Source organism: Papio anubis, chromosome 8 (assembly GCF_008728515.1).
Source record: "Papio anubis isolate 15944 chromosome 8, Panubis1.0, whole genome shotgun sequence".
NCBI classification, from domain to species: domain Eukaryota; kingdom Metazoa; phylum Chordata; class Mammalia; order Primates; family Cercopithecidae; genus Papio; species Papio anubis.
The window spans coordinates 65,174,004-65,200,853 of record NC_044983.1 but is presented as its reverse complement, the minus strand read 5'-3'; the positions used below and the strand labels follow the sequence as shown (position 1 = coordinate 65,200,853).

General features: G+C 40.0%; 1 protein-coding gene across 6 annotated transcripts in view; it reads right to left on the bottom strand.

The window, feature by feature from the left end:
* The window catches only part of SULF1 (sulfatase 1), a 193,190-nt gene that overhangs the window by 134,418 nt on the left and 31,922 nt on the right, over positions 1-26,850 (bottom strand). For all 6 annotated transcript variants that reach the window (XM_009213161.4, XM_003902844.4, XM_009213164.4 and 3 more), the window contains exon 2: positions 23,218-23,312. The gene's annotated coding sequence lies outside the window, so the exon portion shown is untranslated. The remainder of the gene's footprint in view (positions 1-23,217; positions 23,313-26,850) is intronic.

Below are 26,850 nucleotides of genomic sequence, written 5' to 3'. Positions count from 1 at the left end.
TATGTGTAAATTGGATTCCTTTTTCTGTAGTATCATTTGGCACCTTTCTAAGGATTTTCTTGTTTATTTCACTATAAAAAAAGAAGCAGCATGTTATTGGGCCCCTTGATAGCTTCTGATGGAGGAAGAATCACATTTTGGCAGACTGTAACTTTATACATAATGCAATGATTTATTCAGGTTTGTCTATAACTATACTATCTTTGAATAACATAACTCTAGAAGATTCAATGCACATGTGAGTGTATCCAGTTAATGTCATTTGGATTTTTGTTCCCTCCAAGTCTCATGTTGAAATGTGATTCTGTGTTGGAGGTGAGGTGTGGGGGAGGGGATTAGATCATGGGGTCAGACCTCTCATCAATACTTGGTGCCATCCTCACAGGAATGAGTTCTTGCTTTGAGTTCATGCAAGATCTGGTCATTGAAAAGAGCATGGCACCTCACTGCTCACTCTCTGACTTCCTCTCTCACCATATGACTTGCTTGCTCCCTCTTCGCTTTCCTCCATGACTGTAAGCCTCTTGAGGCCCTTACCAGGAGCACATGCCAGCACCATGCTTCCTGGACAGCTTGAGGAAATGTAAACCAATTGAACCTCTTTATTTTATAACTTACCCAGCCTCAGGTATTTCTTTATAGCAAGGCAAGAATGGACTAACGTACAGATGAATCAGTGTCATGCCAAAATCTTTCTTAAAGCCTGCTGGCCTGCTTTTCTCTCTCCCTTTCTCCCTCCCTCCATTCCTCTCTATTGTCCACTTTAAATCTCAGCTTTCTTATCTCTAATCTTGTTGTATTACATAGCCTACTACTTCCCTAGTTATTCACTGACCCCAGGACGTTGTCCCTAATTTTTAAATAATTTTAGCTCCTGCTTTACTGTCATTTCTTCCTGTCTGAATTTTTGAAGATTTCAAAGTTCTTGGATGTGAGCTCACCAGCACCATTGCCTCTTCCTTTCTGGACCACCCCTTCTCTCCCCAAGCCACTCCCTCGCCAATCTAGTCAACCCTAGCCCTTATGAGTACTAGTAACTGCCTGCTCCATCATCTTGGTTCCATGGATCCCACTCTCTGATTATTGCTCTTAGTATGCCAACCCCAACAATCCTTTGACATGGCAGGGCTCTTCACTCCTTGATCCTCCCACTCCTTCACCAGCCCTTGATATCTTAATTCCCCTCCTTATCAGAGGAGGGTAGTGAATTATAATTCCAAAAACAGTCATTATTATCAGTCCTTTGTAAACATTCTCAACCTCCTTCTCCCTCTGTCACTTCGCCATCCTTGCTTGGTTTCCCCAAACCTGAGTTAAATCCAGCTCTCTGGCTGCTTGGTATCTGCACCTGTGCAACTCTACATGCCTGGAGAAGAGCACAGAAGTCCCCTGAATGGTCTCATGTTATGTTCAGTGCCATGAACTTCAAAGAGGCCCTAATACTGCCTTGCAATCATAGTTTATTGCCCTAATCCCACGACTCTTCCATTCTCTCAAATGTCTGTTTCACACCACCTCATCCCTCCTCACACTCTTCCCTGACTTTCACTCGTAACCTTGGTTTATACTTCACTGGGGAAACAGAAGCAACTGGAGGAGAACTTCCACAGGTCCCCCCAACTCCTCAGCCTGTTCACCCGCCAGCATCTACTCCACTACAGGTATGTTCTTCTCTTCTATTGGAGTAGATAGGTTCTGCATATTCTTTCTGGCTGAAGCTGATTCTTCTACCTGTGGGCCAGGTTCCACCTCTTCTCATCTATTCAAAACCACAGCTCCAGCAATACTCTTCTCTTTCACTCAGATCATCATGCTTTCCCTAAAAGTTATATCACTCGTGTTACTATATAAACAGGGGGTTATGTCAAGCACATTTTACTATGCTTCTCTTATCAGCTACTGTCCTATCTCTCTGCTCCATTTGCAGAAAACTCCTTGAAAGAATTGTTATATTTCTTAGTTTTTTCTTCTTCCAGTTTATCTTTGCCTAAATAATCAGACTTTCTCTCTCTCTCTACTTCACCATTGTTGCCTTTATACATGTCACCGATGACCTCCAGTAGATAAATCCAATGATCAGTTTTCAATCCTCATCATACTGCCACACGCAGTTGATAATATTCTTGTCCTTGAAACACTGTCTTCATTTGGCTTCCAAGGCACCCAAAACTCCTCCACCCCTTTGTCTTCATCCTACTTTACTGGAGCTCTTCTCTCCTCTTCTCTTTGACTTCTGAATGCTGGAGTACTTTGGGGGTTAGACTTTAGTGCTTTTCCCTGTCTATACTCACATACTTGTTGACATTATGCTAATGACTTCCAAATGCAAACCTTTATTTCCAAATACAGACTCTCATCAAGTTAACTGCCTAATTAATGATATTTCCACTCGAAGGTCTAATAGACATCTCAAACTCAACTTCCGAAACTGAACTGCTTATCTATCTCCCCAAAACTCTTTCAACTGCAGCCTTTCTAATCTCTGTTGATGGCAGCTCTGTCTTTTCAGTTGCTTGGGCCAGCATCTTGAATTCGTCTTTGGCTGAGCACGGTGGCTCATGCTTGTAATCCCAGCACTTTGGGAGGCCGAGGTGAGTGGATCACTTGAGCTCAGGAGTTCAAGACCAGCCTGGTCAACATGGTGAAACCCCATCTCTACTAAAAATACAAAATATAGCCGGGTGTGGTGGTGGGCACCTGTAATCCCAGCTACTTGGGAGGCTAAGGCAGGAGAATCACTTGAACCCAGGAGGTGGAGGTTGCAGTGAGCTGAGATCACTCCACTGCACTCCAGTCTGGGCAACAGAGTGAGACTCTGTCTCAAAAAAAAGAAAAATTGTCCATGATCCATCTCTCTCTCTCCCTATCTCTCTCTCTGTCCTTCTTTTTCTCTCTTTTTAATATCCAGTTGATTAGGCAACATTGTTGGCTCTATCTTCAAAACATAGGTAGCATCTGACTACTTTTGCTACTTCTATTGTTGTCACCAAATCCAAAGCACTCATCTTTTTCAATGGCCTCTTAATGTTTCTTTTTTCTTTTCTTTCTTTCTTTCTTTTTTTTTTTTTTTAACCTTGGCCCATCTATCATCTACCACAAGGTGATAGATAGAGCCTTTTGAACTTATATATTCTTATAAGTTGGAATGTATGTTTCCTTTGTACAAAATCCTGCCGTTGCTTCCTTTTCATCTAGAGAAATAGCCAAAGTCCTTCCCATGGCCTCCAGGTCATGTGTTAGCCTATTGTGACTTGCTTGACCTCATTTCCTACCACTCTCCCATTTGCTCACTCCATTTCTGACATAATATTCTCCCATGGTTCCTGTAATATATAGGGTACACTTTCCTCTTGGGGCTTTCACTCTAGCTGTTCTCTCTGTCTAGAACATTCTTCATCAAGATCCGGTTGTTACTTCCTCACTCCTTCAAGTCTTTGTTCAAATCTTACCATCTCAATGAGTCTTTCCTTGTAAGTCCTCTTTAACACTGCAGCCTACCCTGATCTTTAATTTTGCTCCACTTTTGTTTCTAATATACTGCTTTCTAATATACTACGTATATTGTGGCTAGTCTTATCGTCTGTCTCCTGCTATTAGAATGTAAGACCTACAAAAGTTGGGATCTCTAATTATTTTGTGCACTAATGCATCCTATGCCTAGAAAAGCGCTTGGCAGGGCATGTAGTAGATGCTCAATAAATATTTATTAAATTAATGAATGCATAAGTGAAGGAAAAAATAAAGGAAAAAAATGAATTAACCTGGTCTTTCTGAGCTATTTACTTGAAAACCCTTTTGTTGAGACTTCTAAAGAAATTTTTCCCTAAAGTGTCATGCTTGACACTAGAGCCTCTATTAAATCTGTCTGTTTTTCAAATTAGAATAGGTTCCAAGTAGCTGACAAATTTCCCCCTACATTATACTGAAAGAAAGTGTAGCCATGCCTCAGTCTCTAGTAACTACTATGTATACTCTGGGGACATTATAAGAAGAACTTTTTGAAAGACAGAATTAGGTGAGTGGCCTCATTTTAGGGTCTGATATAAAATCAAAACTCAGAGCAGGTTCATCTAATGCTTGGCCAAGTTTCATGTAAACCTGGCTCTCACTGAAAGAGAACCCAAGCTGATAAATCATTTCAAATGGAAACTATGCAAAATTCAGTGGCTTCATGTGGTTTCAAGCCCAAACCAGGTGGAACCTGAGGCTTTGGCAAAGGTTCACTTTAAATTCTTAACTAGCAAATGTAAACCAAAGGGGGAAATGTTGGAAAAAAACACAGTGAAATAAAACCTTTACTTTTAAATAGTTTTGGGACCATGAACTTAAATCATTTTTCTTTAAATGTCATTTCATTTCACTTAGTTTTAAACAAGTACAGTCATTACTTTGAAAAATTTCTTTTCATAATGCACCAGTTTTTTGTTATCCTATATTAAAATTTCAGGAGTTCTTAACTCTCGTGTGGAGATCAAATTATTATTTCTACCTGGTAGGTTGTGTAATCAAAGAACAAAGATGAAAAAGTGACTTGCTGAAGGTAACTAGAAGAATGAACCAACAGAGTTGACATCTCATTCACAGCTGAGTTCCTTAACCTAAAAAAGTCTTCTTTTTCTTTGGAAAAAGCGAGAAATATAGTCAAAAAGGAACAAAAGGGAATTTTAAGAATCCTGTGGATCGAATGAGATTAAGTATTAAAAGACTGTGTGATTGATAATAACAATATTGTGTGAACCCTGTGTTGACCTGTGAAGTACGTACAGTGATATGTGTGTGTGTGTGTGTGCGTGTGTGTGTAACTGGAATTTTAGAGACTCTTTAGACAATAAAGTACAGATATCTATAGATGTGCCCATATCCACAGATTTTAAGCATCATAGATTTTTAAGACTTCATTCTTCCAGATGCAGATATTTCTTATACGAAACCTCTTGTACAGATGTTGCTTTAAGAGTTCAGAAAGAAACCTTTAATGTGAAAATGCAAGACTTCTTTCCTTCCCAATATCTGAACTTTATAGCAGTCTGACTGTAATTCTTATTTTGTGAGTCTACTTTTTAATTATAGGAAGATAGCTACACAGACTTTTAAAAGACCAACTCAATGCATCTTGCTATTTAAATTAAAAGCCACCATAGTCCTTTAGAATATGAACATAAATGAAACTATGGTCTGAAAGTTTTTAACCCTTTTGCTTGCGTAGAGACAGAAATCTCTGAAGGTAGATACTCTATTTGTCAGCTTCACAGACTGAATGCTGAAAACAGCTCTACTAGTTTTTATTCTAGAATAGCCCATCATTATTGTCCTAGAGATACCTGAATGAATGTGATCTTTGCTTCTAGACACTAGCATCTTACAGCTATAAGGAATGTTATGTAAGCTTAGCATAGAACTAATCTGACTCTAGCATTGATCTCTAACTTACATATATTCAGTCATTTAATAGATTATTCTCAGTTGCTTAAAAAACCCCACGTGTTAAAGAAACACTTACATATTCATGTCAATTACTTAAATATAGATACCATAAGTATTATGGATTAGTTTAACAATCATCAATTATGCTTTTATTCAACAATACTGTTATGCCTGATATATACTATACTTCATATATAAGACATTGAGAATGCAGAGGTGAATGAGGCCCTGTCATTGCCTTGAAGGGTATCACTGCCTTGAAGGGTGTCACTGCCTCTTGGGGAGAAAAGAAATAGAAACAAAGTTTGAATACAAATGTGGTGGGACTTATTTTTCCAGTTATAATGGTACAACTGGTACCAGACTGGTTCTCCCGCCATAAACAGCCAGAAAACTGGACAAGTGACATATGAAGCAACTCTCAGACATTGAACAGGCTGTGATACCCAAGAGAAGGGACACAAGTAACATATGCTCCACTAGAGACACTTTCTAGACTATGACACAGAGAGGGAATCTAAGAGAGATGAGGATAGAGTGTGTTTGGGGAAGTGAGGTGAAATTTATGGGACAGAGTTTGAGAGGAGAGAGACATAAAGAGAAAGAGTTCCAGAAATCTGTATGGCGTCCCCTCAAGTCCTTTGCGGAATATGAAAGCTACAGATATGTAGAGTAAGACTACAAAGATGGCCAAAGGACAATTACTGGGGGCTGTACCTTGAATAACTTACATTTCACATAGCCGATAGGCCCTCAAGTTCTGACTAGCTATAGTGGGAAGAACTCATTGATCACACATGAGGCATTTATGTGAACACACATAAGTAGAAACCTTAGAAAGGTCAAGCCTTAAGAGTAGGACTCAATGAGCCTGAGAGGTAGATCATTATAGATCTGACCTAGCACAACTTAAAAACAAGCTTTAAAAGGTCTAGTTCAACTAATCCTCACGTGAATTAACTGCCTGCCAGAACAAAACCCAATATTCTTTAAAAGAAGAAAACAAAATCTAGACCTTCAACAATGTAATATTTGCAATTTCCAGCAGCCAATTAAGTATTACTAGACATGTGAAAATGCCAGAAAATGTGAGGTCTAACCAGGAGAAAAATTAGTCAAGAGAAAAAGACTCAGAAAGGATGGAATTGGCAGATGAGAATGTTGAAGTGGCTATTACAAATATGCTCGAGCATATTAAGGAAAAGGTGAACATAATGAAGAGATAAGTGGAAACTATTCAGAAGAACCAAATAGAATTTCTAGAGCTGAAAAGTACAATATCTGAAATGAAAGGCTAATAAAAAAGTGAATTCCGTCTCAGTGGAACAATTTCGATATCAACTAGTCTGACATACAGTGTAACTTGAGTACTAGAAGATGGTGGTGGTAATGGAAAAATATTTGAAGAAATAATGACTGAAAAGTTTGCAGATATGTTAAAAAATATAAATTCACAGATCCAAAAAGCTCAACTAACTGACAGCCTAATAAATGCAATGTGATTAGTGCTATAACAAAAATATACAAACTATATGCCTATGATAAATGTAAAATATATAACTTTCCTTGATTCATTTGTGCATTTATTATTTTTCTTCCTTCTGCCAATTACTTGGAGGATTTATCAGTCTCCCACTTTCCTCTTTCATCAGTGTTAGCATGACTGTGGTCTGTGGTAATGAAAAAGGAAGATGCAGAAATGCACAAGGAAAACAGAAATGAAAATATAGAGAAACTGTTTTCTATTTCCTCTTTGCTGTCTATTGACTTCGTTTTTACTAGATACCTTTTCTCTTATTTTCTATTCATATCTTAAAATTAACTTACCCATAGTTACTGTTTAAAGTCCCCAGGACCTGATAAACTCAACTCTTACTGGGCTTCCTCCATCAGTGCTATTAATGTTCATTTTGCCCCCACCCATTTACCTGCCTTTTAAATGATAAAACCTTATATCCTTTCCCTACCTTAAGTCTTTTAATTTCCCCTAAAACCCTTACTTTCTGGTTCCTAAATTTATGTCTCATTAGAATTTCAAGCAGGGATATATCATCAGAATTAGCTTAAAAGGAAAAGAGAAATCTTTATTCTTCTTACAAAAGCTGAGAAAGCAGGTGCTATGGCTTAAATGCCCCTTTCAAAACTCATGTTGAAATTTAATTGCCATTGTGATGGTATTACAAAGTGGGACTTTTAAGAGGTGATTAGGTCATGAGAGTTCTGCCCTCATGAACAGATTAATGCCATTATTGTGGACTTTTATCAGGAGCCCACTCTCATGATAGTCAGTTCTCATGTTGGCTATCATGAGAGTGGACTCCTGATAAAAGCAAGAAGTTTTGCCCCATTCTTTCTATGTCTTGCACACTTGCTTGCCCTTCCACCCTTCTGCCATGGGATGATGCAGCACAAGACCTTCACCAGATGCTGGCACCATGCTCTTGGACTTCCCAGTCTCCTGAAACATGAGTCAAATAAATCCTTTTTCTTTATAAATTACTTAGTCTACGATATCCTATTATGGAAGCAGAAAATGGACTAAGACAGCAGGGTAAAGGAGACAGAAGCACAGGTGAGAAGATGTTTTTGGTACTGTAGACTATCACATGAAATGTCTTTTCTCACCAAAACTTTAAATTTTATGCTTAGGTTTTAAGGAGGCTTGTTAAGGTATTTGTTTTGCAATGTATCTGTTTGTAACTAGGGATTTGCCTCTATTTAGTAACATCTGTATCAACAAATATTCTACCTCAGTTGTTGAAAAATAAATCTAGGGTCAGCTTGAATAAGAAAAAATAAAGTAAAAATTACTTGTGTTTTCATTTTTTTATTCTCATGGCATCATTTTCCTGACAAAACTTTGATGAAAGATACTATTCTCATCCAAGAGGTATGATATGTTTTGACTCTTTGCCCCCACCCAAATCTTATGTTGAATTGTGATCCTGAATGTTAGAGGTGGGGCCTGGTAGGAGGTAATTTGATCATGGTGGTGGATTTGCCCCCTGCTGTTCTCATAATAGTGAGTAAGTTCTCACAATATCTGTTTTTTCAAAAGTGTGTACCACTTCTCCCTTTACTCTCCCTTCCTATTGCTTCAGCAACGTAGGACACGCCAGCTTTCCCTTCACCTTCTGCCATGATTGTAAGTCTCCTGAGGTCTCCCCCAGCCCTGCTTCCTGTACAGACTGTGGAGCTGTGAGCCAATTGAATTTCTTTTATTTATAAATTACTCAGTCTCAGGTAGTTCTTTATAGGAATGTGAAAATGAACTAATAAAGAAAATTGGTATCAGACAAGTGGGGCATGGCTTTAAAGATACCTGAACATGTGGAAATGACTTTGGAAATGGGTAATGAGCAGAGGTTAAAATCGGTTGGAGGGATCAGAAGAAGACAGGAAAATTAGGGAAAGTTTGGAACTTCCTAGAGACTTGTTGAATGGTTGTGACCAAAATGCTGATAGTGATATGGATGGTTAAGTCCAGGCTGAGGTGGTCTCAAATGGAGATGAGGAACTTATTCAGAACTGGAGTAAAGGCCACTCTTGCTATGCTTTAGGAAAGAGACTGGTGGCATTGCACCCTCGCTCTAGAGATCTGTGCAACTTTGAATTTGAGAGAGATGATTTAGGATATCTGGCAGAAGAAATTTCTAAGCAGCAAAGTGTTCAAGATATGGCCTGACTGCTTCTAAAAGTGTACATTCATTTGCATAAACAAACAAAGAAAACCCCAAAACTAGAACTTATATTTAAAAGGGAAGCAGAGCACAAAAGTTTGGAAAATTTGCAGTCTGACCACGTGGTAGAGAAGAAAAACCTATTTTCTGGGGAGGAATTGAAGGCTGCAGAATAAGTTAATAGCCAAGATGATGGGGAAAATGCCTCCAGGGCATTTCAGAGACCTTTGTGGCAGCCCCTCCAATCACAGGCCTGGAAGCCTAGGAGGAAATAACGGTTTTGTGGGCCAGGCCCAGGGCCCTGTTGTTCTGTGCAGCCCTGGGACATGGCACCCCACATCCTAGCTGCCCCAACTCCAGCCATGGCTAACAGGGGCCAAGGTAAAGCTTGGACCATTGCTTCAGAGGATGCAAGCCCCAAGCCTTTGTGGCTTCCACATGGTATTGGGCCTTCAGGTTTGCAGAAGACAAGGGTTGAGGTATGGGAGCCTCCACCTAGATTACAGAGGATGAATGGAAATGCCTGGATGTCCAGGCAGAAGTTTGCTGCAGGAGTGGAGCTCTTGTGGAGAGCCTCTACTAGGGAAGTATGGAGGGGAAATGTGGGATTGGAGTCCCCAAACAAAGTTTCCACAGGGGCATTGCCTAGTGGAACTGTGAGAAGATGACTGCTGTCCTCCAGACCCCTGAATGGTAGATCCACCAACATGCACACTCTGCACCTAGAAAAGGCACAGGCACTCAATGCTAGCCTGTGAAAGCAGCCCAGGAGGTTGTACCCTGCAGAACCACAGAGGCAGAGCTTCCCAAAGCCTTGGGAGCCCACTGCTTGCAACAGTGTGACTTGGATATGAGATATAAAATTAAAGGAGATTATTTTGGAACTTTGAAATTTAATGACTGCACTCCTGGGTTTCAGACTTGCATGGGGCTTGTAACCCTTCTGTTGTGATTGATTTCTCCCTTTTGGAGCATTAGCATTTACCCAATACCTGTACTTTGGTTGTATCTTGGAAGTAAATAACTTGTTTTTGATTTTACAGGATCATAGGCAGAAGGGACTTGCCTTGTCTCAGATGAGACTTTGGACTTGGACTTTTGGTTAATGCTGGAACAGCCTTCCCCCACTCCCCTACTCTGGGGGGCTATTGGGAAGGAATGATTATATTTCAAAATGTGAGAAAGACATGAGATTTGGAAGTGGCCAGAGGAAGAATGATGTGGCGTGACTCTGTAACCTCACCCAAATCTCATGTTGAATTGTGATCCTGAGTGTTGGAGGTGGAACATAGTGGGAGGTGATCAAATCATGGGGGTGAATTTCCCCCTTGCTGTTCCACGAGTGAGTTCTCATGAGATCTGGTTGTGTAAAAGTGTGTAGCACTTCCCCCTTCTCTCCCCCTTCCTCCTGTTCCAGCCATATAGGACATGCCAGCTTCCCCTTCACCTTCTGTTATGATTGTAAGTTTCCTGAGGTCTCCCCCATCCATGCTTCCTGTACAGTCTGCAGAACTGTAGGTCAATTAAACCTCTTTTCTTTATAAATTACCCAGTCTCAGATAGTTCTTTAAAGCAATGTGAGAATGAACTAATACAAGGTGATACAATCTGGGGTAGAATACAGTAAAAGCATAATCTTAGAGTTCAGTCAACAATCTCAGTGCAGAACGTGGCACCTCCATGTTACAAACGAGAAATGGAGGCCCAGAAAGATTAAGTGACTTGACCAAGTTCACACAACCAGTTAGTTATGCAGCTGGGACAAAGCCCCAGCCTCCTGAAACTTTCCCTTATACTGTTACCTTTTCATTATCTTTTTAGACAACAACAAAAAATACATTTTAGAGCCTTTTCACAGAAAACTTATTAAGAGTGTGTTACTATTTGTCTCTCAACTATTAGCATCTGTTGGAATCTTTTCTGTAATATGGCTGAAATGATGGTAGTCTGATTGGAAACTCTGGCCACACCAAGGGCATGGGCAGGCTGTACTACAGTCCAGTTTAGCTGATGAAACAACATGTGGTGGCTGTGGCCTTTTCACCCCCTGAGATTCACAAGGGCTTTGTTCAAATTAAATCACCTCATTTCAGGCACCTGATCATAGATGTGGCTTTTCTGTTGCCTGTATCTTGTTATTTCCTAGCCATGAGGCTTAAAGTTGTCTATGTAGTGTTCCTATGACCAAAGGTTGATGGTCTTTCACAGTGATACTTTGTAACATGCTACTTTTAAGAGACATTGGTGTATGGCAAAGAGCTTTGGGATTATTCATTCATTATTCCATGGAGTCCTTGCCTTTCATAACAGCTCTATATGTAGCTGCATTTCTCACTAAACTCTCTAAAACAGATGCCAGCCCAGAGGCTCTTCTCAATATTTATTTCTGGGTCTATTTCCACAGGAGTCTTTTAGATACTCAAACACGTAAGCAAATAGAAGAAAAATTTTGTAGGTGATTTTTAAAATTTACCACAAGGGGACTGGCCCAAGTCAAAGCATGGATGCCTCTTTTTGGCAGTTCACAAATCTCAGTGTTTTAAAATTTAAGTTATAACTTTGTTTTTTAAATTAACAATGAACATTTATTGTGTTTTAACTACCTGCAAAGTACTGTGCTAAATCTAGTAATAAACAGACAGATAATATCCTAGTCTCAAAACACACAGAATCTAATGTGAAACCCAGATATGTAAATGACAGTATGGCACCAAATATGAACCATAATTAAGGTATAAAGTCCATAAGAGGTCAAAAGGAGAAGTAATTTCTGGATGTTAATAATAATAAATTAAGGGAATCAAGGAATATTTTACAAAGGTTATCACATTTTAACTTTTCATAAATGTGGCGCAAGGGCATTCTGGCCTATGTCAGTTGCAGGGCTCTGCCCATGAAGGGTATGTCTGAGGAAGCAAGAGCAGTCTGGAGTGTTGTGTAGGGAACCTGGAGATCCTAGCCAAGATGAGACATGTTAGGGCCAAGTTAAGAGTCGGGAGGTGGAGGACGAAAGAACACTCGTGCAAAGACAAGGTAAGGGGAAAAGTGAATGATTCTCGGTTATATGCCCTCTGACTGGTTCTAGGCTTGACATTCTGCACACACATTCTCTGTGAGTCCCTCACAACAATATTATGAGGTAAATACTGTTATCCACATTTTACTGAAAGGCAATCTGGGGCCCAAAAGAACATGCAGCTTGCCCAGATTCACAAGCAAGTAAGTGGTGGAGTCTCTCCATTGTCGTTTTACAATACTGTATTTCTTTCCTCATACCGATGGTCCCTGACTGGCTTTGAAAAGGTTTGAACTGGATTCTGTACATATGAGAAGCCATTGCACTGTTGTTCATTTCAGGCGATGCCGATGATCACCTTTAACTTTCACTTGGTAGATGTTGGTGGGGTAACAGGGTCTACAATATTCGCTCATGAGGCACTTTTTCTACTCTCCCTTTGGTGGAACAGGGACTTGCCAGCCCTTGGCACTCTCACATACTTACAGACAAAGAAAAGAGAAGTAGAGAAACTGAACACTGAGTTTGTTACTTTGAGATCCTGTGGCAACATTTGATACGTGACTTGAATTTTGAATTTTAAATATAAAGTGTATTTTTCCAAAATATAAAATATAAGCAGAATTAGTGTTCTGTGCTGTGTGAAACATCTCCAAAATACTTAGGAAACTTCTCTTCATGATGCTTTTTTTTCATCATTCTCTATGAATCTTATTTTCATCTTTCAACAAGGGAATCCTAATAATGGCAAAATAGAAGGGCAGGGTGCTATCCTGTACAGTGTTTAACCTGGAGCTTTAAAATTAGATCATGTAAATAGCATGGCTAAAAAAGTCATTAAATGTATATAACTTGCCAACAAAAGAGTAAAAAATGTTCTGATAATACATGTTATTATGCATTTGTCCAAACCCATAGAAAAAACAACACTAAGAGTGAATGCTAATGTAAACTGTGGACTCTGGGTGACAATGATGTGTGGTGTAGTTTCCTCGATTGTAACAAATGCACCACGGATGTTGAGAATGTAGAGGCCACGCATGTGTGAGGACAGGGGTATATGGGAAATCTCCGTACCTTCTTCTCAATCTTACTGTGAACCAAAAATGGCTCTAAAAAATTAAGTCTCCACAGATGTTTCGATGAGGCAGATCTATTGTATTCTTTTGAGGAGCTCAGTATGCAGCTCTGTGATGCTGTACTAGGGGAGATGCTAGACCAGAGGAAAAATACCCAGGCTGTTGGGGATCAGAATCTGAACCCATTGAATCTTAAAAGTCTCCATCAGGAGGGTCTTTTCATTGGATTTTCAAGATTATTAGTTGTTATTTATTAGTCTTTGTCAAACCATGGTTGAATGGGAGAAAAAAATCTGAACCAAAGGGTAAACAAATCCAAAGAGAAATCAAAAATTAGAAAATTAAAAACTGGTTTAAAAAAGGTTTTCCATCTGTACAGATGCTGATAATATATTCCCAAAGTACTTTCCCATTCATTGCTTCATTTAGCTCTCTCGACAACTGTCACAAGTGTGCAAATGTACATTTTAAGCATGTAAGTTTAAGATATTGTTATTACTATCATGTGTGAGGCACATGCATAGTCCTGCTCCTGTCTAGCACTAGTTTCCAGAGGGTGGGTGCAGAGCCCTGAGACAGGTTTCTCCAGAGTACCTGATACATTGGCAATGTGTGTGTGTGTGTGTGTGTGTGTGTGTGTGTGTGTAATTATGGTATGGACTAACATTATTATCAGGCTGGGCACGGTGATTCATGTCTGTAATCCCAGCACTTTGGGAGGCTGAGGTGGGTGGATCACTTGAGGTCAGGAGTTTGAGACCAGCTTGGCCAATATGGCGAAACCCCATCTCCACTAAAAATATAAAAATTAGCCAGGCATGGTGGTGCCCACCTGTAATCCCAGCTACTTGGGAGGCTGAGGCAGGAGAATCACTTGAAAACAGGAGGCGGAGGTTGCAGTGAGCCAAGAGCACATCACTACACTCCAGCCTGGGTGACAGAGTGAGACACTGTCTCAAAAAAAAAAAACAAAACACCAAAAAACCCAACACAAAGGCATTATTTTCTACTTTGTGAATTACTGGATTTTTGAATTTCTATAAATACAAACAGTGACCATGCATAAAGCACTTTACTAATTTTTAGGCATTGTCTGGGCCCTTTATACATTTGAAATCATCTAATCTTCAGAACAGCATAATGAAGTTGATGGTATTACTGACCCCTATTTTTCCAATAAGGATACTGAAGCATAAAGAAATTAAGTTACAGTTAGCAAATGGCAGAGTGGGAATTAAAACCCTGGCAGTCTGGCTCCCAAATCTGTGCTCCTAACCATTACACCATACTTCTCTCATGGGTCTCTCTAAATTAGGACAACAAGAAAGAGCTTCCCATTTTAAGAAGACAAGTTCACTTTTGTGGATGATAACTCTTGAACGCCTCCCAAAGTCTCCCTAAGGTAGGAAAGGCTCTTTCTTGCATTACCCTGACACATATCACTGCGTATGTTTTCAGACATCCACAAAAGCCAATAGCTCAGCTAGTTATAACTAGGTGCATACATGGTATTACTGGCTACAGAGAAGAAAATGAATGTTTTGATAGTCAGAATTATTGTCTGTCACATTTAGGGGTTGGCTATCACTAGAACAGTTGTTCAAACATGTATGCACAAGTCATGTCATACAAACTCTGCCTTAATATTTCCACAAACAAAAAGCACTTTAACCTAAATGGACTTCCAAATGAGAAACGTAAACTACATTCCTTTCCTTTTACCCAGAAGGGACATTTCAGCACTTACAGACTACTAAGCTGATACTGTATATGACATTTGAAAGAAATTCCTCTATAAATCAGTGCTTGGGGGTAGAAAAGGCCAAAAGAAAATTGAGTATTTCCCTGTGAGAAAGGCAGCCTCGTGACAGGTATGGACAGTGAGTGGAGGGATGTCACTTTTTGTCCCTGGCCTCTGTTTGAGGAATCCAAATTGATGATAATTTCTGAATCATCTTAGTGCCCAATGGGAGCCAATCAACAAATACTAAAAGCAGTAGCACCTGTCCCAAGCGAGTTAATCCTAGAAATTTTTTCTAATCCTAAAGATGATTTGAAGTCAACCTTTAGCTGAATTCCAACAATAAGTATATATAAAAAGAATGTGCTAATATTTTTCACTTTCATTTTCAATGCTTAAGCTAGTAAAGATTTTTCATTCTATTTTATTTTGTTATTTTGTTTTTTTATTTTTAATGCACTGAATACATAGTTATAATCCTGGCAATTGTATGACCTTCCTTCTTTTCAAGAACATTTTTGAATTTTTGCCAACCATTAAAAAATACACATTGGGATTAGTTTACTGGCAGGCAGAGACGTAAAACTGAAAGGATAATGAGAGAGAAATAAGGTGATGGGAATAGCACAGTTATGATGGGAACTAATGATCATCATGTAATACCTTATCCTTTAAATATTACAACAATAACAATCGGTTGTGTTTGAGTGGCTTCATATGTCTACTCCCCCTACAAGTGCTTTTATGTTCTTGGTCTTTACCACATCCTAGTGAGGGAAATGGGACAAGTACATTCTAATTTTGTAGGAAATTATAGAGTAAATTAGATGCCTAAAACCAGAGCCGATATCTTGACTCTAAGCAAAGTGTTCTTTGGAGAGAAGAATTCTATGATTCATTATATTATACCTACTTACTATCAAGAGAGTTACTCACAATACCTACAATCCCTCCAGCACAGTGCTGACCGCTCTGAGTGGCTGCTAACCTTTCTCCTATGGCCACTGTGTCCTGCTGGGCATCATCACGCCTATATCTCGGGCTAGATCAGGCTCCCATGAGTAGGGCAGGATGGATTTAATCTCCTGGGGTATTCATACTTCGTGTAATAAATAAATGCAGTTTTTAATGCAGAAATGCATCAAATCATTTTTGGGTAAAAATTTAAAACCCAGTAATTTTAAAATTAATTTTATGGTGAATCCCATTGTCAGACACCAGGACTCTCTTATTTGCTTTGTAAATAATGAATTTGCTTAAAATTACACCTGTATTTTTAGTGCTAGTGCCAACCAACTACAGATAATGGACTTAGATTTCTTTAAAGGCTACTAACAAACAAATAGAAAATAATATTAAGCATTTTCTTGGAAACTTGAGAACTTCTGATGGTGCTGACAATTTGTTTGGAAATATTTTAGTCACTTTTTATTTTTAAATAATTACCTGGCCAGGCTTGGTGGCTCATGGCTGTAATCCCAGCATTTTGGGAGGCTGACGTAGGTGGATCACCTGAGGTCGGGAGTTCGAGTTCGAGACCAGCCTGACCAACATGGAGAAACTCCGTCTCCACTAAAAATACAAAATTAGCTGGGCATGGTGGCACATGCCTGTAATCCCAGCTACTTGGGATGCTGAGGAAGGAGAATCGCTTGAACCCAGGAGGTGGAGGTTGAGGTGAGCTGAGATCGTGCCAATGCACGTCAGCCTGGGCAACAAGAGCAAAACTCCGTATCAAAAAAAAAAAAAAAATTTAAAAAAAAAATTATCCCCTCTCAAAAACCCCATAGCTGAATTACCTTCTTTTTAAAAATAAGGGTAGCAGGAATCCCTGAGGTTTTCTTTAGTATCTGCCAAAAAAGGGCTTCTTCAAAATGTGCCTCTTTTCATTCTGATGGCCACAATCCAAAGCAGTTTTCAACTAGATTTGTCCCATACACATCTCAACTTCCCCTACACGCCAGATTATGACACAAAGTTCTTGAATAATTTGAAAGTAAAGTCATAAAACAAATATGAATTTCCACTGTAATCCACTTTTTTACATTTTCATGTAATCTGCGAGAGAGAAGGACCTCATGTCTCAATATGTACATACACCTGAAGGCCAGTGGTTTACTACAAAATAATATTTTTTTTGCAAATTCTCTAAACTGCAGATACCAATGTAAAAAGCCCATAGCATTTCAATTCTCCTATTATAAATATTCCTGCAGTAAAAATATCCTCAAAAACAGCCTCAGCCAATGGCTTATTTGTTTTAAGCCCTATTTAATGCAATAATGACAGAATCTTAGTAACAGGATTTGACCCCACCACCTAATTATTCCAGGAATGGCTTCTTAGAAAGTCTAATCTTCAGTTATAATTATGAAGCACTCTTGTGAAATCTAAGCAGATAAATGCGGTCAAATTAGGACACCATTGAGAAAAGGAACCTAAAATTGAATATTTGCCATTGGAACTGAGGACTCAAGATCAACATAGATCAAATGCTTCCTCTGTAAGCGGAATTAATCAGCCCTACAAATTCTCTACCATGATACAAGGCAGTATTTCTTCTTGGGAAGTGACTTCCTGAAACCTTCTCCTGAGGAATATATTCCATGTTAATTTCAGTATGCCATTTAAAATTATCCTACAAAAAAGGAACCAATTTAAAACATCTGGCCTGATGCCAGATTGAACAGTTACATTCTGCTTCTTTGAATTCATGTTGTTGTAAGAATCCAGACACTTTTTCTATCCAAAACTGTGGCATGGTGATCTGAAACAAATGTTGGCCCAGTGTGGGCCATTCCAGCACTGGATGGAATGATTCTGCACTTATTGACCTGTCTTCAAGGTGTTTGGGGAAATAGTTTCATGTGAGCAGGGCCCCTTAGGCCCTTCCTGAGAGCATCATGGCAAAGTAATGTCTCATACCAACTTGTGCTTTTGAGTATAGAACAAGACCATTGTTGTGTGACCTAATTTCATTTTAGGCCCTTCCTGAGAGCATCATGGCAAAGTAATGTCTCATACCAACTTGCGCTTTTGAGCATAGAACAAGACCATTGTTGTGTGACCTGATTTCATTTCAGTGACTGTCTCAGTAAAGATTGACATCATCCCATTCTTTTTCCTTAATATTCACTTGTGAATGTCCCCCAGTCCCCACCCTCATCATAATTAAACTCCTTTCCTTGCCAGGGGAAGAGCTATTTGTCTCTTAACTTCCTGCCTGAATGTATCATTATAGCAAGAGCAAAGGGTTTTCCTTGGGTCGGTCAACATCTCTGGAGTTTGCTTCCTCGCCATATCAGGCAAAGCACAATTTTATTGGCAGCCAAAGCATACTGACAGAGCCATCTGCTGGGACAGGTCTCAGTCAGAAAGGAAGAGAGAGGAGCCTGCAAAAGATGGCACGGCCTGATGGGCACAATATTTCTCCTCCAATTGGAGTTTGGCGTTTTCTTTAAGCATAAGCTCACTGGCTTTGAGGACTGTGGTCTAAGCAGATCCATTTAGCTATGTACATACATGGGTGCAAATGTGTGTGCTTGTACATACTAACATTTGCTTATCACTTAGATTTGTATTGAAGTCTCACATGTGAAAGTGATTAGTCTCAAAGAGATAAAAGGATGGTGCAGGAGAAGACAATTTAAAAACCATCATTAAAATGCAACTAAACAGAGTGGTTATACGAAGGAAGGTATTGATTGAGTGTGTGTGTGTGTGTGTGTGTGTTTAGTGTTATCTCTCTTATACAGAAAAAGCATGAGCAACTTATATGTCCCACATCCATGTAATGGAACACAATACACAAATTTAAAAGAACTAAAAAGACAATGCAGAAACTGTATGAACTGTTTTGATACAAAGGTAGGTGAAAACAAAACAATAAACATTGTACATTCTCCATGCTTCCAATTTTGTAAAATATTAGATAGAAGGCTATGAAATTACTGCTTTTGTAGGTCAACAATAGTTAAATAGAAGCAATTTTCTATGATTCCAGTTAGTATATATTTACACAGAAAAGACCAGTTGGTTTGGGTTGTGTGATTTAAAAAAAAAACTCTTAAAGCAACTGTCATATAGTTTTTACAACAAATACCTAATTTTAAATGAGTTGATATTCTGTGTAATAAATTGCCCTCTTCAATGAGAAATGTTTCAAAATATCTAAGGGTGATCGCAAAGGAAAAGAGTCTACTTTTTAGGACCCCCAAATATAGGTCTCTGTATTCTGCAGCAAGACAAATTATCATTGTCTTGGTATCCAACATGCACTTAAAGCAAGACAAGCATAAATTTAGGGTCCACATCCGATATTGATTCCTTGAAAAGGTTTAGTTTACTGTTATAGTCTATGGGCCATTTTAAAAACCACCTAGATTTCAATTAATATACTAAATTTAACTTAAAAATTAAAATAATATTAAAAATAAAGTGCCAGGCACCGCTAAGGCATCCTTATTATAAAATTTTCCATCCCAAATAGGCATTAACAAGGCTGGGAATAGTCTTAATTTTCTCACAAACAACATAGTTGCTGTTCTAAGTTATCCCATCTGTGTGCACCAAACCTCGTCCAACAGTGCAATATTATTGTCCAGAAGGTACAATAAAGGCTGTTCATATTTTGGCAGGTGTATTTTAAGCTGAAAACCAGGCTTCACACACAGACACAAAAGCAATCTGTTCCACAGGTGTGAGCATTTTTGATAAGAACCCTCAAAATCTCCCCCAAGCTGTGAGATTTAATTGTCCTTTTGGTGTCTTCTCATATGTGAATACAACCTCTCTCTCCTTGGAACAAGAGACAATCTGGCAATCTGAAAGACAGGAAATGCTTGGGCAGCTTCTGAGATTTGCTTATAATATCTCCTTGTACTTTCTCTTGGGTTATGTATTTTAGAGGTTATGCCAAGTTCAATGAGCTACAGGTAAGCAGTTCTGAATATTAAATGAAAGAACTTTATACCCAAATGACATGAGTAGAGAGGCAATCAAAAATGCACAGGGTGGCATTCTGAAACTTTAAGGTCCAGTACAGTGGTCCCTATTTTATAAACGTGACTGTCCAAACACATACACAAAAAAATCCATTTCTTTCCATAAAATTGACTAGAAGGAGGATTGTGGATATACAAATACAGAGGTAGTGATGGGAAGTGACTCGGCTGCTTACCTAATTCAGCTCAAATCCTCGAGTTGGATGAGAAGGGGCAGAGATCTCTGAAGCCAAACATTAAATTTGAATTTTCCAGCCCCAAGATAAAAAAAAAAAGGAGATCGAAACCAGGTCTCATACAGAATCCACAGATTTTCAAGAAAAGTGTTGTGCATGTTAAATTTGAGCAAGTGAATCTAAATGATCCAACATTAGACACTTATTTTATTTATTTATTTATTTACTTATTTATTTATTTAGAGATGGAGTCTTGCTCTGTGGCCCAGGCTGGAGTGCAATGGCATGATCTCAGCTCACTGCAACCTCCACCTCCCAGGTTCAAACAATTCCCCTGCCTTAGCCTCTTCCTAAACTGGGATTAGAGGTGTGCCCCACCACGCCTGGCTAATTTTTTGTATTTTTAGTAGAGATGGGGTTTCACCATGTTGGCCAGGCTGGTCTTGAACTCCTGACCTCAGGTGATCCACCCATCTCGGCCTCCCAAAGTGCTGGGCCTATAGGCATGAACCACCGTGCCCAGTCTAGACACTTATTTGTGTTTTCCCATAATAAAGATGTGCTGAGAAGTGAAAAACACATAACAGCGGTGAAATCACACATTACGGGGATAAAAGTGCAACATGAAAGATTACCAGCTAGTTAATAAACAACATGGCATTGTAGAAAAGTGGCCTTTTCATGGGTGCGGTGGCTCATGCCTGTAATCCCGCACTTTGGGAGGCCAAGGCGGGCAGATCACGAGGTCAAGAGATCAAGACCATCCTGGCCATCATGGTGAAATCCCGTCTCTACTAAAATTACAAAAATTAGCCAGGCATGGTGGCACATGCCTGTAGTTCCAGTTACTCGGGAGGCTGAGGCAGGAGAATCGCTTGAATCTGGGAGTTGGAGGTTGCAGTGAGCCAAGATTTTGCCACTGCATTCCAGCCTGGAGACAGAGGAAGATTCCGTTTTGGGGGTGGGGGTGGGGGTGGGGGGGGAATGGCCTCTTCATGGCACAAGAGAAACTAAGAAAGATACTTTGAGAAATCAGGTCCTCAGGGACCTCTTCAGAAAGGAAGGGTGCTCTTGTAGTATCAGGGGTTTTCCAGTCTCTTCTACAGTTAATTTTGAATGGCATGGCACCGAAGGCCAACCTCGGTTTTTCCAACATAAAAGTTGATGCATCAGGCTAGAGTTTCACAAAGAAAATGTTCACAAGCTGATTCAAGAAGATAAATAACTCCTGAGAAGTTCCAGTTTTATTCGTTGAACTTATTACTTATTCAATGAACTCGTTCATTGAATTATTAAACATTTATCTTTTGAGGTTTCTGTTTTAGAATATTTTCTTCTCATGTTAGAGCTTTGAAGTAAGGAGACCTGGATTTCAACTTATCTTCTCTTACTGTGGATTCAGCTCGTTTATGACAAGCATCTGATACAGTGTTGTAATCAGCCATTGGGGTTAATACCCCATGCCATCTTCAGACAAAGCTCCAAGAATTCTAGAAAAACTGCTAATGCTTATAACTTTATGTCAAAGAACTAACCTATCTCCCATACACTTTGAACCATTCATTCACTTTCTTCACATATAACTTGTAGAATGAAGACAAAAATGTTTAATTCCATAAGTATTAGAAAGAGAAGCTGGATAAAACAACCCTCCAAGGCAAACCTGAAATTCAGGCCAGACTTGAAGACATTGCTTTTTGGGTGAGGTTCATGAACGTTTTGGTGATTACAGGACTTATTCCAAGCCAATTTGGGCCAACAGAAGGCTTAGAATAAAAATCAAGCAGGCTGGTCACGGTGGCTCATGCCTGTAATCCCAGCACTTTAGGAGGCTGAGGTAGGCAGATCACTTTAGGTTAGGAGTTCAAGACCAGCCTGGCCAACATGGTGAAACCCCATCTTTGCTAAAATACAAAAAATAGCTGGGTGCAGTGGCAGGTGCCTGTAATCCCAGCTACTTGGGAGGCTGAGGCAGGAGAATCGCTTGAACCCAGGAAGTGGAGGTTTCAGTGAGCCGAGATCATGCCACTACATTTCTTTTTTTTTTTTTTTTTGAGACGGAGTCTCGCTCTGTCGCCCAGGCTGGAGTGCAGTGGCCGGATCTCAGCTCACTGCAAGCTCCGCCTCCCGGGTTCACGCCATTCTCCAGCCTCAGCCTCCCGAGTAGCTGGGACTACAGGCGCCTGCCACCTCGCCCGGCTAGTTTTTTGTATTTCTTAATAGAGACGGGGTTTCACCGTGTTAGCCAGGATGGTCTCGATCTCCTGACCTCGTGATCCGCCCGTCTCGGCCTCCCAAAGTGCTGGGATTACAGGCTTGAGCCACCGCGCCCGGCCCATGCCACTACATTTCAACCTGGGTAACAGAGGGAGACTTCCTCTCAAAAAAAAAAAGAAGAAGAAAAAGAAGAAAAGAAAAAAAAATCAAGCAAATAGCAATGATTCTGAAGAGTGACTAATGAAATCAAGAGGAACTAAATGTTTTACTTGCATTAGTTTGGTTGGGGCAAAGGGGAGCAACTCTCAAAGTTGACATTTGAAAAAGGCTTATGGGGTTGTACCCTCATACGAACCCAACCCCTAAACATGTTTTTGCCACCAAGGTGAAATTGCTGAGATGGGTTGCCACAATGCTCCCTGGCTCCATGAAAGCTCTTGGCACTAATGTTTATCTGGCCAAGGAAAGAAACTGTGAAGACAAGCTGTGAATAAATCAGGTACAGTTTTCACTCCTGACATTGTGGAGTATGTTGTGGATGATGGGCCTACCATACTGCCCCCTAATTCCCCCGAGCTTCCTTCCTGAGCAGCTAATAATATGTCAATAGTCATATGATTGTTTAGATTCCCATTTTACAGATGGTTCTTCTGACATTTCTTAGGACTGATTTCATGACATGGCTCTGCCACGTGGAAGGCCCCTTTTAGCTCCCTCAGCCAACAAGAATGAGAATGTGATGGGAAGGTAGAGGACCATTGACTCTTCAGTTTCTGCCAGTTCTTAACAATTCCCCATCCGTGAAATGTTCCCCTCTTCAAGTGACATAGAGTGCCCAGGTGGCCCTTGGTTTAAGCTAGAGATAAAAATTTGATGAGTACCTTTGAAGATTTTCTGCAATTATTCTGCCTTGAAGAACCCGCATGTCATTTGCCAAGTTTGTCTTCTTTAGATGATGGTGGGTGGCCGTCAGCACCTACGATGGAGAACAGCAAAAGTGCCGTGAGTTACGTTTTATCAGCAATTCCTCTCATCTTTCAGATGTTGCCCTTTCACGGCCTCGAAGGGGGTGATCATTAGGAATAATATTCTCCAAATTTCATCCAGACTGATTTTCTTACAATCACTCACAAGAGTCTTTGAAGCATTGTGGGTGATTCGGTCTTTTGTAGAAGTTTCTATTTTGACCGCTTCTCCAACAAAGAAAAGACTTTCCATTAGATTCATTTCATATCATTCTTTGACTGGATTTCATAGAACCATTAAAGAAGAGTTTCCTTTTAAAAGTTTACAAAGTGTTCCAAGTTTAAAGGTTGAGTGCTGTCTAATTTCAGGTTGGGAGACCTATTTTAAAGGAAAATGCGCTGAATCATAGAATCTTTTAAAGTTGCAGCAAGCTATTATTTGATGAGCAGCAAAGTAAGCATTTCCAAGTGGTTAAATTTGTTTATATTCCACGTTTTTGACAGCTGAAAAAATGTAAGTGATTAAAATAAATTTGAACACTTTGAATAAGAGGAAACCCTCATTTAATGTTTTAAATATCAGACGAAGCAATCTTGCTGTCATGAACATTCTGACACATACACACTGTATGTAAATGTGTATATGATATAAAAGAGAACATAATATAAGATAGAATAGGGAAATGAGACATCTTATTTAACAACTTAGAATTTCCTTTACATTTAAAAATATTTCTCATGCCCATGTAAATATTAATGTTTAATAAAGCATTTCATTTAGAGTTTTCATACTTTTCCACTGGTGAATACAATTGTACCTTGGTGTACACATGGGGGGATCTCAGAGGTAATGGGTGCAGATTTTTTCCCTCCATTGGCCTGGAATCTCTTTTTATCCTGAGCTGGCCTTGGCGAGTCAGGTTAAGCCCCAGGTCCTTTGCTTTGCTCTCGATGGACCATTCTTACCACAAAATTGCTGCAGCAGCACCTCCTTGGAGCTGGCCTGGTGTTGCAGGATTCACTTTCCTCCCACACCACTCTCATCACCCCTCTTTCCACTCTCATCACCCCTCTTTCCACTGGAGTGAAACTCCGCCACTGCTAGTTTTATGCCACCCTCGGCAATGTGGCCCACCTCACCCATTAGGCCTCTAGATCACTCCCTTCACTGTGCTTCTCCTCCTGGGGGTTGGGGAGTTCCAGGAGAACTTTTCCATCTTGTCTCCATGGTGCTGATATCACAAATTATTAGAAGCATCATGCAGATGCCCACTTGTAAAATATGTTCTGAGAGGACACATACATGTTTGTGCTTATAATCGTATGTGCAACTCATGATCTCCTACAGTGAAAGTTTACATCTAAATGTGATGTCAAAAGTGTCTGGCTGTGGTTAGGCTGGCACAGTCTGATGTCAAAAGAATACCTTTTCTGAGACTGTTTTGAATATGCTACCAGGCAGCCGAGTCTGGAATGAGATGCCGGAATACCAGGCTACGGCATTCACTGGCTATGTGGCCTTGAGCACATTATTTAATTTCTCTATGCCTCAGTATTCTCCTCTGATAAATGGGAATTTAAAATGTTATCTACCCCATAGGGTTGATGTGAGGATGACGTGAAAACGTTCATGTGAAAAACTTAGAAGACTACCTAGAACAAAATATGGGTTCAATAAAGATCGGCAATCATTATTACTTGGATTGATTTTTTTAGACCAGTAATAAAGATACAACCTTCCTTGCATATTTGCAATCAAAAGACATTTTCATGAAATGAGACCAGAGTTTTCTTAAATTTTATAAATGTAGACTTTGATTTCTCATCATTAAAATGATAATGTGTAGGTCAGGTGTGGTGACTTGTGCCTGTAATCCCAGCACTTCGGGAGGCTGAGGTGGGAGGATCGCTTGAGGCCAGGAATTCAAGACCAGCCTGGGCAACACAGTGGGACCCCCATCTCAACCAAAAAATTTAAAAAATAGCTGGTCAAGGTGGTGCGCACCTGTAGTTCCAGCTACTTGGGAGGCTGAGGCGGTAGGATTGCCTGAGCCCAGGCGTTTGAGTCTGCAGTGAACTGTGATCACACACTACCATCTCTGTGACCTGCATACATGATGGTCTCATCTCTCCGGTCGGGTTTCAGGATTCCTCAGAGCGAGGGCTGTGTCTTGGGCTTCGTCTCCATCTTATGGGATCACAGTGTGGCCCCAATAACTATTGGAAGGTGGCCAAGCCTCACTGTAAAGGACAGTCAGGATCTGAGTCACCGATGGATCCTTGGTTTGTTTTAGGGTTTATTCAAGTTTTGGTTAAAAATATAGACTCCAAGACTCGAATGTTTTCTCAAGCAATAACAAATTGTCAGCCCACAGGGCTGAAGCTGGCCACACAAACTTGAAAGGACCAGGAAACCAGTGGCCTAGCTGTGGGTCACTGCGTCCCTTTCTGTTGCTTAAGTCAGACTTAGGATGTTTTCTGTAAGTAATGACTCAGCACAACTCAGATGTGTGTGTGTGTGTGTGTGTGTGTGTGTGTGTAGAGAGAGAGAGAGAGAGCACTCATGAGTCTCAGTTTTTCTGTTCCTATAGTGAAAGGATAAGGTAAAACTGGAAGACCTCCAATATCTCTTCTTACTCTAAAATTCTATAAAATGTTGGCACGTATGGCGATTCATTTGACATTACCATCTTCAGATAAGTGTGGGTGTGTGCCAGAATTTCACCTGTTGAGAATATGTCGGGAAGTTAAGCTTGATAGTTTAACAGCTGTACTTTAAGAGTTTGGTTTGGCTTCACTCTCTGTGTCAGTGTGTTACTGCAGTTAGCACTTAGGGATTCATGCTATAAAGCAACTAGATGATTGAACTTAACTCTCTTGGTTGTCTCAGTTGTTCAGAAACCAAGCTGCATTTCCTGGCTCTGAAACTTTGTAAACTCATCAAATTTTACTGCAGAGAAATGTCATTAAAATAACAGTCCTTAGTGGAAACACTAGCGCCATTCATCACTAGCAAAATGCTGAAACAGTAACTGATATTTTTAAACCGTGAATTGGAGGCATTTTTATATACTTTACACATACACACATTTAGACAGATGTGTAAGGTAAATGTTCATTTTTCCTATGCAATTGTCCTTTAATTGTCTCTTAAAAGTGGCTTTAGCCTTGTTGCTTAAGAACATTCTGGGCTGGGCGCAGTGGCTTACGCCTGTTATCCCAGCACTTTGGGAGGCTGAGGCGGGTGGATCACGAGGTCAGGAGTTTGAAACCAGCTTGACCAACATGGTGAAACCCCGCCTCTACTAAAAATACAAAAATTAGCCAGACGTGGTGGCATGCACCTGTAATCCCAGCTACTCAGGAGGCTGAGGCAGGAGAATTGCTTGAATCCAGGAGGTGGAGCTTGCAGTGAGCCGAGATTGTGCCACGGCACTCCAGCCTGGGTGACAGAGCAAGACTCTATCTCAAAAAAAAAGAACATTCTTTCTTTGCTCGCGTCACCTTGGAAAGTAATAACTGGTTCCAAACTGCTTTTCTTAAAGGGTT